General features: G+C 39.3%; 1 protein-coding gene across 1 annotated transcript in view; it reads left to right on the forward strand.

Moving 5' to 3' along the window:
- Positions 1-15,952, forward strand: part of REPS2 (RALBP1 associated Eps domain containing 2) — a 96,170-nt gene that overhangs the window by 767 nt on the left and 79,451 nt on the right. The gene's annotated exons all lie outside the window — the stretch shown is intronic.

Consider the following 15,952-nt stretch of genomic DNA (forward strand, 5'->3'; position numbering starts at 1 on the left):
GTAAATGATGTTGCGGTGTTTTATGTCAGTTCTTGAGCGCGAATAGAAGGTGCGAAGTGCGCAGCTCTCCCCCGTCAGAGCAGCAGAGGCCCAAAGTGGTCCCCATCAGGGGCCGTGGGGCAGAGCCCTCCTGCTTTTTGAGGAAAAGCTTGTCCGGGGTGGCAGAAAGCTTGTGCCAGCCAGTTTCCAGGAACAGGGAGGAACCGGACTTGAGTCTTCCCCACCTGCGGATTAGTAATTTAACTAACACACCGTAGTTACCTCATACTTCCTGAACAGAGATAGGAGATTCCCGATTGTTTATTTATTTATTAATTTAACTTTTATTTCCAGGAATTTTGTTCTTCAATAGCTTTTACTGATCAAGCAGGAAAAAGTTATGATGAAGTGGAGGTCATGTACCTAGGCACTGCCCAAAGGTCCTGAGCTCCACTGCTGTCCTGATAGCTGGCAGCTCATCTCTTAATGTGTTATAGAAATTCGAATTGAGCAGGAGATTCTGAATGAAAATTGTGGTGTTTCAAGGATATTTTTCTTCCTATTTGTGCTCTTTACGAGATCAGTTAAACAAAAATCTTACCAAGCACTATATTGCTACCTTGTATCGAGCCACAGTGTGACCTTGGTCTTGCAGGTGAAGGGAGTAGTGAAAGTAGAGATTTCGCATAGATACAGCACCAGGAGTGTTCTTCCTATTTCCTCTGTTTGCAAAGAGGAAGAACAGGACATTTAATTTCAAATAAAAAGGCTTATCTAAATAGCCACTTAATTTTTCAAAGAAGTATGGAAAAAAACTCGTATTTTAGCTATGTGGTTTCTTACCTGATCACATAAGTGAAATTTATTGTTATTTTATTACCATAGTTTGTTTTCAGGGTCATTTTGGTACTAATGTGTGATTTAAGCCTGGAAATGGTGAGGTATTGATTTTGGTTTTGTTTTGGGTGTTTTGTTTTTGGATTTGTTGGTTGCTTGGTTTTGACATTCAAGGATTTTTTTTAAACTATTTTAGATTATTTCCAGGTATATTTATGCTGTGGTGAGAGCATTACTGGCAAAGAAGCCTGTAATTGGCTTCAGGAATATTCAGATAATAAGGCCTGTGGGATCTGGGTCTGTTTTTCTTTTTCCTTCCTTCCCTCCCCCTCTTGTTTATAGGGCACTAATCACAGTGGCATTCTGCTCTACTGCTGGTGTGCCTGTCCTCAGAACTCACCCCTGTCAGGTATTCTTACATTTACTGAGACTTCAGGAAAAATGAATTAATGGAATGAGTTAAAAAGAACAGATTGCAAATGGGGATATTTTAATAGGGAAAACCCCGCAATGTTAATTGAGATATTTTTCTGATGTTTTGTCTTACTATATTCCAAAAATGCAATTTAATATTTTCCCTTTAAAAAATCCTACCATTCTATCAGTTAGGGGAGCAATACACAGAGATTCCTGGTGTACATTTTCTGCTAGTACAGGGAACACCTATTTTAGGCCAAGACAGCTCATTTGGGTTAAGATAACATGCTTTCTTTGAAATAGTTTTTGAGTATGAACATTTTTCGGGGTTTTTTAATGCTTTTAAAAGTCCCCATCTGTCACTTTACTGCTTTGTATACAGGCAGCATCCCTACTGGCCGACTGAGAAATGGTCATGCTGAGTTTATTCATGTCAGAAATGGGGAGATTTGGTTTGGAAACCAATTCTGGATTTCTACTAAGCAGAGCCAGCACAGTCCAGAAGGTACTAACACAATTCTCTGGCCTTGCATGGGCTATTGCAAGAGACAGTTATGGATGGTTTTGTAAGCAATGTGCAATTTGTAGCTTTTTATTCTCAAGGCATTCATTGAGGAGTGGTTTTACAGATCAGGATGCTTCCAGAACTGACATTTAGTGCTGTGCCAGTCTCAAACATGTGCTGTTGTCTTCAGTTGTACTTGTGTAATAAGTGGGATAAATCTTTGAGAAAGAAGGAGTTTTTCCTTATACTCTTTGATTGAGATTTATAACTCATCAGGATGATGCTCACAAGCATCGCAGGAAATCTCTCTCCACTTCCTTACCTGTAATGGCAGGGTTTGCTGTTAAGACAAAAATCAGTGGGTGCATCCTGGCTGGAGTAGTGCTCTTTGGGATGTCAGTTCCTAGGGGAAAAGCAGTGGTGGGTGCTCTCAGACAGCAAACAGGCAAGGGTCTGGTTTGGTTTAAAGGTTAGTTGGCTTAATCCAAGAAGTTGCATGGATGAAATAGGCTAGGTAACAGAGAGCAGGTAGGGAATGCCAGAGCATGTGGCAGAAGAGGAAATGCTGGAATAGATGGAAAAAATCCAAGAGCAGCCGGGTCAGTCGGAGCAGATGGCGTGCACCCGAGAGTGCTGGGTCTTGCTAAGAATGAAGTGATTGAACACAGATTCATTACACCCAGGCTCATTAAAAGCAGCAATTCTGCTGGGCAGTAGGGTTCAGCAGAGCTTGTACTGATTTTGCTTTACTTACAGACAGGATCGAACAATGAACTCAGCAAGTTATTTCAGTTCTGGAAAAAAGGTTGCAGTTAGCACTAAAATTAAAAATGTCAGACACTTCATAGGACAGAGAAGGGCATGACAGGGACAGAACAGCATGGCTTTTGTGGACTGTATAATCATACCTCCCCAGTGTACTGAAAGTCTTTGGCTAGGCATATTGTTTGGTTAAAGACAGAGCTATTAAGATTGCATTTAGACTTGAACAAAGCCTATGACAGATCTTTTACCAGGGGCATTTAAAGTAACTCTGCAAAATGTTTGTAATTATTTGCCTGAAAGGTCTGCCCTGGGTTGTTTTTATTTTTTACAATATTTATGTTGAAGGAGAAGGAGCAGACTGGTCATGCACCAGGCACTTACACAGGCTGTCAGAATTAGAAGAAATTCAACAGCATCTGCTGGATTTATATGAATGCATATGTGTTGATGAGGTTGAAAATGGTGTTCTCTATGCTTTAGGCTCCTATCAAAGGGAAAAAAACTGAATTTGTAAAAAAAAAATAATTTTAAAAAAGTAAATGTTTTGGACTCATTGGGCCCTCAAAAAATTGGTGATCCTGCAGCATGCTTTGTTACATAGATCAGTATCAGTAACCCTTCTAACAAGGGGAAACAGCAGGCAGAGGTGAGGGAGGAAGGCAGGAGGCACCACTGTTGGTCATCAGTGGATGACTAAAGCAGGTCTGTGTGGCCATGTGGGCAAACTCTTTGGGGGTTTGGGCCTATTCCTTGGAAGATCTGTTGGATTATGCTCCCTGAGTGCACTGGATGTCAGTACTCCACACTGACAGCTGTGCCAGGTGCTGACGGTGTCTGGTTTGCCCTGTCTCGTTTGGGGCAGTTGATTTGTGACCCTGTTTTGAAGCTGGCCACCAGCAAGTACATAGAGCCTCTGCTGCTTGAGTCTGGCACCCCAAGTGTGTCTGTTGTGGGTGCCAGCTAACAATGGGCTGATGTCTGCAGGCATCTTGGATAAAATAATGCCTTACAGAGTCACTGCCCTCTGATAAGCAAAGGAGAGGTACCTTGTGCTAGTTTTGCTGTCGACATTAGTATTGTCTATGAATATTTTGTCTTAAGAAATTGAGCAGAATTGGTCTCAAGATTTACACTAAAATGCATGTTTCTTTTCATTAGTTTCCAACTTATTTGATTAATTCTCACTTGGTTGTCTGACAGTATCTTTCATTCTCACTTTTATAAACCTTAATCTTATTTGTTGGCTTGGCACTATCAGTACAGAGATCCAATTTTCTTAAGAAAATGCATTTTTTCCTCTGCAAATGAACACACTGTGTTATTTTGAGCTCCAAGGATGACAAGTACTAATTGTGTGATGCTAGAGCTGTACAGGCACTGCATTTTTTAGCTGGGACTGTCCTTCCAGCACTGTGAATAGGGAACACAGACAAACGGTCGTGCTTTTCTTCCACAGACTTCGTGAGTTAACTTGTGTTTATTGTGCCTTGTCTCTATAGCTACAACTCTACACTTTAACTGTATTATGTTCAAAAAGCAGAAGTGTGAATAGACTAAAAAAAAATGGTTAAGTTGATATTTCTTTGGAAAAATGCCTGGAAGGATTGGCTTTCTGAAATTTGTTTTTCCTAATTCTTTAAGTATAAATTATTACCTGCATGATAGCTGGGGTGGAACTAACAGTCTGCTTCGAATAGGCAGAAAGGAAAAAGAACTGTGGCAGCTACAATGCGAGCTGTTTGAGTGAGGAAAGTCTGGACTCAATGTTACTTTACAAAAATAAAGTTCCCTCTGTTGCAGCTGTTGACAGAACGTGGCATTATGTTTGTGCTGGCTGTGTGATTTTGCTGAGTGAACAGTTGATCCATCAAAAAGTGGTGTTAGAGAGAAGTTGCATCCTACTGACGTCTTTGAGTCAGGAAAAAGCGTGGTACATCACCATGTAAGCAGTGCAGTGAGGGGAGGAAAGGGAAACTGACATTTCAGTGTCAGTGTTTCTGACCACAATCTCCTAAGTTGTCATTGCCTTTCTAGAATCACAAGCAAACTTGTATTTATGTAAGTAGGAAAATAAAAAACCAGATGTAAAAGCTACAGTGTTACTGAGAAAATTTCTAAATTGTAACAAACTAAAGGGTAAAACTTCACCTGGAGCTATCTTGCTGATCTGTTCCATTAAAAAATATAAAATAGTGATCTTAATACATCCTGAAACTATTTTTTATGATGTAAACTATCACTTCATAGTCTCTGCTTACAAGATTAGTAGTTTTGAGTGCCTCAGTGTTGACATACACAGTTGATGATTTGTAGAAGCCATTCCTTCCAAGTGTGTTTCAAATCACCCTGTAAAACAGACTCTTGGACCTGCTTGTCACAGACATCCAGTGGGATGGTCAGAATTAGTCTGGTCAGGGCCTGCAGCCTTCAGTAATTAACCCTCATAACAGCCAAGTGTCAATTAATTATTGAATATGCCAAGAAAATAATGCTTTGCCGTCCAGTGATTTCAAATAATACAAAAGGGATGAGGGAAAAAGATCCACTGGGGTGAAAAAGAGTTAACTTTCTTCATGAGAGGTTGCTGCAGTAGGAAGTGGGGACAATGAAGAATGGTTTTCATTTTCATGTTTTCAGTAAGTGGTTTTGTCATGGTACTTACATAAGTGCAGTGGGGTTCACCAAACAGTTGAGTACAACCTCTTTTAGTCTTGTGTATATCTACAGCACTCTGCTGTCAGTACTGTGATGTTTATACACAGATTGATGATGTTGCCACAGTGTGTTTTGCAAAGGAGATGTTGAACACAATTCACTTCAGTGGCTGAATCTGGCTCACACACCCCCTGTGAAAGAGGTATAAAGTCTGAAAATATGAATTTAGCTGAGCTGAAAAATGGATTAACAAAGATGGAACAAACATTTCTTAAGCAAGGAATCAAGATGAATGACCTATTTAAATTTAAAATACTATGATTTGAGAAATACATCTGATATAATATTTGTAAAGCAAGATTCTTTGATGTATTAACATCTAAACATACCAACAGTATGGTAAAATAAAACATGAATGAGCCATATGTGCTAGTTTAACTTTTGAGACAGTCAAACAGTTTAACAGCTGAGTTAGTGGTTAGAGTAGTTAATTAACTAGAAAAGATTGCTGGAGTAGAAAATCAATTGTGGGCATATAGTAATCCCCTCTTCCTAAACAGAGGGAATATTTTCTGTATCCATTGTATTCAGCAGCATTATTGGGTGACACTACATAAAACTGAGAACTCTGTAGGGAATAACTTATTTTTGTTTATCATTTTTTTTTAAATTTCATTTTTATTTTTTATTCCTGCTTTTTAGATATGATGACGAGGTGGAAAGTTGTGGTGGGATGAGATTCATTAGTTCTGTGACCTAGTAGGAGGTAGTGACCAAAAATCATCAACTAAATCATTAACTGCATATTATATTTACTTCATTTATCGAAGTGTTTAAAAGGCAAAACGTGTTTATAAAGTTCCAAATCTTTGTATATATGAGAAATGTGTAGCTTTTGGTTTTTTAGCAGATGAAGACATTGTATTTTTAACGAATTCCAGTTTTCAGCTAAATTTAACTTTGCATATGTCTTACATACCCACACAAGTAGGTGTGTCTCTTATTAACAATTATAATGGAGCAAATTTCTTATTATAATTAAGAATTAAATTCTTATTATAAAATAAATAATTAAATTAATTAATTATAAAATAATTAAATAAATTCTTATTATAAAATAAAAATTAAGATGTTTATTAGGTGATGTGGTTCCTCAAATATATTTAAAATTATTACTTTGTGGTAAGAGCAAAAATGTTACAGTAATTTTTTTTAAAACATAAGAGTCTTGTTTTAATGATGGCCAACTAACAAGACAGGTCTTTATCTAGATAATTGTGAAATTAGGGTCTTACCTCTTTGGACTTAAATAATGTTTTAAATAGCTTATTTTTCCCATAAACCTGCCCTGCAAACACTGAAGGACAGACACCTGATGCTGCCAGTTGTTCCAGATTGGGTGGAACATTTGCAGAGGGGTTGAAGGTGCTCCTCTGTACCCTGGCACTCTCTGGTCTGGAGCAGGCTGCTGAGAACCACTCTGAGGTTACACAGTGGCTGCCTGTTCAATCCTCTCTTGTGCCATGCAGGCCTTCACAAGGAGCCCACATTGCTGAGCAGAGCTACAGCAGTGCCCCATGTTCAGCACTGCAAAAAAAGGGGGGTCTTGAGTAGCTTTTGATAGCTTGACTACCAGAGCACTTCTTCAGTGTTTTCTTCTGCTTTACTTTTTATGTTTTTAGGATTTTTTTTTCTGCCCTGTAGTCTTTCCCCCATCCAAAAAAGCTGCAAATATTGGTTCTAGTATTTTTAGCCCTGCACCTGTGTAGTCCCCCAGTCTGAATATGCAGGACGGGTTGGTCTCGTTCACTGTCAGATGCTCCTTTGGGCCGAGCCATAATAAAGTGCTGGATTTGGCCCTCATAATTCCCACTGGCTTGGTGGCACTGAAAGTTTAGTGTCAACTAATGGGAAACACTTGGCTGAGCTTGAATTCAAACTGTCTGAACATGGTCCATGGTGTCTGCTTGCTCACTCTGATATGAGTCATGAAGCTGAATTCTACTTCCAATAGCAAATGTCTGTAGCATTATGATTATAAATTTCAAGTGTTTTTTTGGCGTGAGCCTTTCAAATGAATGTACCTTTTTTTAAATCCTTTCTTTTTCTTAAAGTCTCTTTCCACACCGAGAAACATTAGATCAGCTTTGGCATAGGCAACATTTCACATTTCATGCATTATTTACTTCTGGCATAATTTATACAATGATGTCCTATGGAAGCCAAGATGATGGTATTCGGAACAAAACAATGTGTCTAATCATTTGCAAAACAGGGTGACTGCTGTGGGCTAACAAAGAGAGTCAGAATAATTTTGTTGTGAACAGTAACAGCAGTGGAGCAGTAAAAGGTGAAGTACTTTGAGATCCCAAATGCCAAAAATAAGAATAAAAAGGGAGGGAGGCCAAAACTCAGTTGTGTGATTCTGTATGTATTTATTTTTTTTTATAAGAACATCTGTGTATTTTAATAGCCATAGGTTGCTTTTCTTTACTGTGTACAGATAGAATTGCAAATACAAATTGTGGTAGAAAATGTGCCATAAATGCTGCCATACTGTGCACAGGCACTGGAGACAGTGTTGTCTTTGACTCTAGTGTTGCTGTTTTGAAATCCTGTGCTCTTTTGCTGAATCAAGGACAAGCCCTTGGTTTGGACACAAACAAGTAGATTCTCACTGACAGAAGGAAGCATTTCTGCACATAAGGTGCAAGCATGTTGGGTGAAATAGTGATAATTTTAGTTTTCTTTAGTGGTGTGGAAGAGAAAAAAATTAACCTGCTCTTCCAAAAGATGTGTTGATTCCAACTAGAGGTAAATAGGATATAAGATCAAGGAAGGGCAGGAAGTGTCTTCAGCAGATACCATGTGCAATGGAATTAGCAACAAGGGTACACCTTCACTTAAGAAAACTTGTGACAACTCTTCAGTCTTATAAAAGTAGTCCATAACTGTCAACTAAAGAAGGGTTTTAATAAATATTATTGATTAAGATCATTGCACAACTGTAGAAGGTAATGTTTTGTGTGTTTGCTGCATTGCCTTTAAAAGGACCTGCTGTAGTTGTAAGCAGTAGGGAAGTGAACTCAGGAAACATGCCAAATATGATAAAACAAGAGGGGTACAGGAAGCATCAAGATTTTATTGGGGCAGCCAGTCCAAAAAATCACATAACAGTAACTATGGAAGAAAGAAGCTCATTTGAAAAAACAAAAAAAAAGATGGAGTGGGAGATACGGCTGGAAGAGATTTGTTTGTGGCAAAAAGGCATCGTGTGTCACAGAATTTCTGTTTACTTCTGTATTAGTTAAGTCTTATTTTGTCTGAAAGCAGAACAAAACCCAGAATTGCATTTTTATGGGAAATGCCAGAATTTCTTCCTGTCTTCTAGGGAAAATTTAATGATGTCTGCAAGAGAAGTTGCTTTGGAAATGTTTAAAATCTTGTAATTTGTTCAATTAAATCAAAACACTTTGTTTTGAACTGCTTGGGTGTTGAAGCATTGCGACACCTTAAACACATGAATTTTGGGAAAGAAGTTGTTCATGTGCATCACCTCTAGTTCCTTTCTGTTCCTTACACTTATTCTGCCCTTACAGATAGAAGTGGTGGTGGCCAGGCAGCATGTTCAGAGGGGAGACTGTGGTGCCTCAGAGATGTCAGCTGCTGAGGAACCACAAAGGTGTGAAACATCAAAACAACAGCTTCCATGGGACTCTATGGTACCTTTGTGTTAAGGTGACCTGGAAAGAACCCATTTCATTTCCTAGTAGAAATTTGAAAGATTTATTGGAAACCGGTTCATTGGAATTGGTTTGGTTTGTTTGTTTTTGTTTGTTTTTTTTTTTTTTCCCCAGGAAAAGATGCAAGATGTTGCAGTATTTTCATTTAATCTGGTTCAAGATGACTGAATCTGGTGGCTACCATCTAGCTGGTGAGGATTTCTCACCTTTTTCATGTGGTGTTTGCTACTTCCTGGATATTAACTCCAGTGGTTTTTGCAACTTTAAATGCTTTCTGCCACTGCTTTCAGGATGAGGGAGACACCAGCTGTCAGATCTGCCATGCAGCATTGTCCATTACTCATTCTGATAAGCAAGAAACAAATGTTTAAACCTCTGAAGAATGAGCTTTTTCTCTATTCTTGCTGAAGGTTGTAGAAGACCTAGATAATTGTAGCTGCTAGAAGTGTTCTCCTATTTAGCTTGGACGTAACTAATAGGAGAAACTGCGTTCGGACTCTTCTGTAAACTCTGACTTAAGTATTAATGGAAACAAATTTTCCTTTGGACCTTATATACAGTAATACCCTTTTTAAGAAGCATGAGAAGGAGAAACAAGCCTATTCCAAAGTAGGCAGTATATTTCTGCAGGTCATGGTGGGCTATGTCTGGGTTACTGGCTGGGTTCCTTTCTGGGTTTGGTACCTGTGAAGTTCATGCATCCCAGCAGCTTTTTGTGCTTCTGGTATTGGCAGGAGATCCCTTATGGTGCTGGTTGGAAGCATAAAGAATAGATAGGCTGAAACAAGTTTTCCCTTTTAAGAATGTATAAACAAAGACCTTATCTGAGGCTGAGGGAGATGAGTAGAAGCAGGACAGCACTGAATGTCATTGCAAGCAGTGGATGTGAAAGAGATTGAAGGAGCCTGAAGGAGTCATCCTGGTGGCCAGTGTTTGTTGGGTCTTCTCTGGTTTGGGAGGAGATCAGAAGGCAAAAATAAATAAAACCCAATTATTTTGTTAACAGCTGCTCTCTGTTGTTTAGTAATAAAAGGCAGGGTCCAGGAAGCTGCTTGTTTCCGGTTTTTATTAGCTGCTTTAAGTATCACAGTGATGAGCAGGTTATAAATATAAATATCTGCTGCAGAAGGAAGATGAAACAGGCTAGAACCCAGTAACCTTTAAAGAGAGATAACACAAGGTTTAAAACTCTGCTGAGATCTGAAGCTTCCTACAGAGTCTGTGGGTAATCTCTTGGAAAGCCTGGCAACAGCAAGAGAAGGACCAAACCCAAAACAAATAACCCCTCAAAATTCCCCCAAAAGACCCCAGTTTTGGAGCCAAAATCTTAGCCAGTTTTTAGGTTGAGTTTTTCACGAGGTGCTGCCAGGGTTAGGAATGAGGAGAGCCTCAGCTTTCTGTTTTCTGTGCCTGATGTATGATGGAGATGTACCCCTGTAACAAATAGTATGCTTGGGGTTTTTGCAATTGTATTGTACCCTACTGCTACCCTCGTTCATGGACTTCTTTTTAAAAACAGCACTTTATTGTCATTCTGGAAATACAGTATACCTCTAAAATAATACAGCTGTGAAATCATGTCTGTCAAAACATATTGTGAGTGTTGTGAGAGGAAGGAACCAGGATGGAGAGCCTGGGGTTGATGATGTTACAGCACCTGCTACCTCACAGCCTGACAGGTCCCAGGTTCACTGGCCAGAGCAAATGTGCCAGAAAAAGAAAGAGCAGCATTGGGCAGTACTGATGTCAGCAGGAAAATAATTCTTAGTGTTATTTACATCAAGTTATCAGTCCCTTATTTTCTTTCTCCCTCTCCTCCCCCTCCTCCACCCACAGCTGTATTATAGTAATTACATCTTTTATTTGATCTAGTCTAAATCAGGACTGTCCTTGAGGAGTATATTCTCCAAAGGAGTATTTTTCCATAGGAAATACTCATTAGCTGTTTTTAGATTGCATTACTTACTATGCATATATTTGATTGCAGGGGAAGTGTGCAAGAGGTAAAGCTTTAGTTAAGTCTAGCAAGGCACTCTGTATTCAGTATAACTACTGAATTTAAATCATGCAACAAAAGAGATTACTCTGGAAATGGAAGGAAGGTCTTCTGTTCAGGTACTGAAGGATGGACCTTAAGTGAGGGAAACTTTCAGAAGGGCAAAAGTAAAAGAGATTTGTGAATATTTTTTCTTATTTTTTTTTCTTTTACCCCTACTATATAGTTTAAATTTTATACTTTAAATTATTTGGCAATATGTAAGTGCAAATATTAGTAACCATCTAATTAATAGTTGAGCACTGTAGTACTTTTATAGTCCTTCTAGTAAGTTGGCCAAGTTAAGTTTCAAAACATAGGTGTTTCACATTTTAATGAAAAGAAGGAGGAGTGATGTGTCAGGAGCTGTAGATGTGAAATACATTTAAGAAAGTGGATGAGTAGTACTATCTAGTTTTATGTGTTCTTGATTCCCATCCATATGGAGAATTCTGGTAATATTTAGGGCCCTAAATTGAGAGTTGCAGGATCATCCTATGGTCAAATTGGCATTGGCCCAGAAAAGCATTTCTGCAGTTTTCCCAGCACTGTCTCATTGAGTGGCTTGGGTCATATGGGACTCTACAGATAAAGACTTCATTTGGAGCAGTGAAATTATTTGGGCCAACTTTAAATACCTGAAATTCTGCTGTGCTTCCTGATTACACTTTCAAGACAACATGTCTTGCAAGAAACATTGTACAGAAATTTTCCTTTGTAGAAGAATATTAACCTATTTCAAAAGCATTTCACCATTGCTCTAAGGTGGCCAGGGCTATAGTTTTATAGTGAAAGAGCATAATGGAGTTGTGTAGTTCCAATAAAAAAGGTGTGTTTGAATCATAAGGTAATACACATTGCCATAGTAGACCACTTCCCAAACTTAACACCTAAGAAATATTAAACTTCAAATGGCTTTTAGTACTATGTAATAAAAAATGTTTCTTTTGATCTGCTGCTGATGTTTCTATTCTGTTAGAATCGTCTGTCAATGCTTTTAATGATAGTCTTGCCCTCTGTTCAGTTCCCCTTTTCTTGTGGTCTACCTAGAATGGCTGCAAGCACAGTGCTAGAAGTACTTGTTTGCAATAGAATATTCAGTTTACCCCTCTGTAGCAGCAGTGGCTCATTTATTACCAAGGTTGCGAGGAGAATATGAAGGCTATTTATATCCTTATGTGAACACTCATCAGTCTCATTAACCACTGAATGTTCAAATGGCTGAAGACACCTTTGAGTTTCTGAATGTGTAATGTATACTGCAGGAAAGGCATCCCTCATCTGGTTTCACATTAGGGGCTGGCTTAACATGTCACCCTGTTCTTTATTCAATTCAAAATTTTATCTCCTGCTAGCAATGACCTATCAACTAATGGTCTGTTTGTTATCACTATATGACTAACCACAAACCTATATTCCTGAAAGGTTTTGCCATTTCCTACATAGCTGTGTGCTTTCAGAAAAAAAAATGGTATTACTACTTATTCTACTTCACCTTTCTTACTGTAATCTAAAATTTGTCAATTTCCTATGTCCTGGGCTGAGGTTTCTTTGGTCTGATTTTCGAAAGAGGTGAGGCTTGTGCAATGATGCTATTAATTCAGCCCTGTAATAACTTCTGAATTTGTTAACTATTTGTTAATTATTTGTTAATATTTCAACAAAATTCAACAAAATTGAGAGACTTTGAAGAGTACCTAAGAGTTATATGGAAGACTTAAGTCATCTGGTGAAAGAAAAGCCTATTAATTTTGCTGCTGAGAGGAACGTTGCAAAAGGAAATGAGCCCAGTCCCTATAGGGATGTCACCTCAAGACAAGGGTCTAGAGAAAGTTGGGGTTTATTGGTTCTGCTGCTCAAAGACAACTCCTTGACCGATGCTGGCTGCCCAGGGAAGTCAAGTCACTGTCTCTGGAGCAGTGCTGGATTAACAGCTGGACTCAATTAGGGTCTTTTCTCACCTAAATGATTCTATGATTCTAAAGAGTGTTGAGGGCATGAGGTTAAAAATTACTGTAAAATAGCATTTTAAACCCCAGTGTAGTAGTGAGTGGAGAAGAGCAAAGGGACAGGCGAGTGTCTCCCTATCTGCTCTGTGTTGCTGTTTTTGTGCCCCTCTCTGCTCCCCCATCTCTTCCCACAAGGCTCCACCTGCACTGCTCTTTGTTCCCCGAGTTTCCAGCTGGCGACTTCCACCAGCCAAGAGAGCTGCTGGTTCAGCACTTCTCTGCATCTGCCAGGAAATAAATAAATAGAGGGATGAGAAACGGAAGGGATGTGTTCTTGTTCTTTTTGTCAGCTTTACATAGGGCTTTTTTTAATTGTATGCCTTGCTAAAATGCATTACTTGAGAAGATTTCCTTGAAACTAGAGCTGAATCCTATCATTTCCTTGGTTTCCTTAGTTTTCTGGCATTAAGAAAAATGCAAGTGCTTGGACATTGGTGGAGATGGATTCTCATATATTCTGTTATGTAATAGGCCACAGCCACTGAGAGGTTTAGTCTTGTCCCCTGAGGCCTTGCCAGGAGTTCTGTTTGCAGGCACACCTTGCCCATGGAGTGCTTTGCAGGATGACCTGCACCTGCACCCCCATTTGATCACTGCAGGGCTTTGGGAGCTCTCTGTCCTATAAATTCTCTTTAACTCCCCATGAAGCTGAAGACAACGTGCCCCAGCACTGTTCTTGTTCCTTTTGTGCCAGTCCTTTCTCCCAGTGTTTCCAGCCTTTGTGAATGCCATCTGCCTGGGAGCTGGAGAGAATATCTGTTCCTTTCCCCATTCCTCCCCACTTCCTTTTTTTTTTTAAATTGTATTTCGGCCCAGGTTCCCAGTGACCCCAAGTGATGTCTCATACTGGGGATTGAGATGAACAGGTAGATTATCCTTGGCACAACAAGGAAATGAGCCCCTCACACACAGTGGGCCAGCTAAGCATATTGCATTTGATGGCTATTTCTAAATTAAATACCCAACATCATTGCCATTTGGTCATTCCTCACTCATTTGTGTGAGGAGGCATTAATTTCTTCTGCTATGTCTAAGTAGTCCGGTCATTTAGCATTGATTTCACTGCAGGTTTCACTGCCTGTGGTGAGAGAACTGCCCTAGTTGTGCTGGTGTGCAGGAAATTCTTCTGCTTGCTTAAGTCTCCTTTGCAGCAAGATTGTCTTATTACAAAACATTTCTCTTGTGATATATCTATCGCATTAATTATCTCCATCTCTATTTCATCCTTAATTAAGAGGATTTTGGAACCTTCTGAAAGTACTTACAAATTTATTTATCTTTAAAAAAAATCCAGGGGTTTTTATTGTGAGTAAAAATGAGTAATAGACTTCCCTTAATTTCTTACTATTCCTGTGCTGTCGGTTTTTCTTTACTTGGAAGGAACATTTGTCTTACTTTTAAATTTTTGTTATAGAAATGTTTAAGTATAAACATTGCAGGAAAGTACTTTTTTGTATAAAACCAGCACAACTATGCCCAGTGGAATTTAAAAATAACAAACTCCACCATTCATTTCATGGCAGAAGTGTTCTTGCTGATACTAAATCCTGGAAAAAACTATATAAGGTTATCTATTTATGAACCCAACTTACCTTGACTGTGTACCTTTTGACTTTGTAAATGTGTTTTTAGATATTGAGTTGTATAAAGTGGTTTGTTTGAAAGACTATTTGGAATGCAAAATAATTTCAGAGGATGTATGCTTGTGTTTAACCAGCTTCCTCAGTCTAGAGAGATGTTTTTGCATGTTCTGAAAATGCCAGGACTGAGCTTCCTCTGAGAAGCAGGATACAAGCAATGGCCAATGCACACCTTCATCCCTGTAGCCCTGCTCAGCTGGGTCTGGATATTCCTCTGCTCTTCATTACTGACTCTGCTGCTTCTGGAGCAAGAAGCTGGTAGGGAGGAAGACCAGTGAATCTGGAATGGTCAAGGACCCCTTTAGTGTACAAAACGAACAGGGTTTGATCATTAATAATAAAGGCTGCCCAGTAAGACTTGACTTTGTAGTTTTCAGTTTTCAAAGTATGACAGGGAATAAAACCAAGGATAATCAGTAAAAGTGTGTAAAACCTACAAAAGGTTTTTGTAGCTGTTAGGTGTCATTGAAAATCAGTGATCTTTCTGTACTTTTACTTGAAATGGCTGCTGAGGTACGGACCAGTGGACACAGTCTTGCCTGTCAGGTCTTAGGACTTGTGTCCTAAGTTGCCCCTGGGTTGCCATTCCTTGCTCCTGGCCTTCCACACTGCCTTTTCATAGGAAGAAGGCAAGTGGCAATATAAGCACAGCATAGCACTTTTCATGGGCCAGTGGTAGCAGAAACATTAACTGGTTCAGACACACCTGATGGCTGTGTCAGCACAGAGAAGGAGCTGAGCTGCATCAGCAGTGCCGATAAGACCTGTGAAAATCATGGTCTGGGAAATGATTTTCTTGACACCTCTGCCCTTCTTTCAAACCAAATGGACACCAAAGCTTATGAGTTCTGAAAAGTGTTGGAGAAAGTATTGTATGGTGTGATAACATCAGCCACATCTTTACAGGAGGCTGAATAATCTACAAGCATGGAAAGGACCTTGGACCATCCCTAAATAGCCTTTCATGCCCATAGCAAAATCCCATTGCCATGCATTGAGCAATTTCCTTGGTGCTAATTCTGCAATTTTTATAGGTAATGGACTCTACTGTTGCCTTATCTTTGGGTTCAAGGTTGTTTCTAAGCCTGATGTTGTTTGTATCTGGTGTAAAGAACAGATTATTCCTCTCCTTTTTCAAGCCTACTGCTACCATGCCTCCTTTTAGTTTAGTGCTGCAAACTGACATTTACATTTAGACATTTCTGCAGGATGTCTTAGGAAAGTGCAAGCAGAGAAAGTTTTTCATCGAGAATCTTGAGGTAGCATTTTCTAGTAAGACAGAAACCAGTGCAAATGGTCCCATTGGATGTAAGCATAAAGCCCATATGGGAGTGATTCTTCAGAGAAGTGGGAACTCCACTGTGGCT

This window comes from Molothrus aeneus, chromosome 2, assembly GCF_037042795.1.
Source record: "Molothrus aeneus isolate 106 chromosome 2, BPBGC_Maene_1.0, whole genome shotgun sequence".
In the NCBI taxonomy this organism is placed as follows: domain Eukaryota; kingdom Metazoa; phylum Chordata; class Aves; order Passeriformes; family Icteridae; genus Molothrus; species Molothrus aeneus.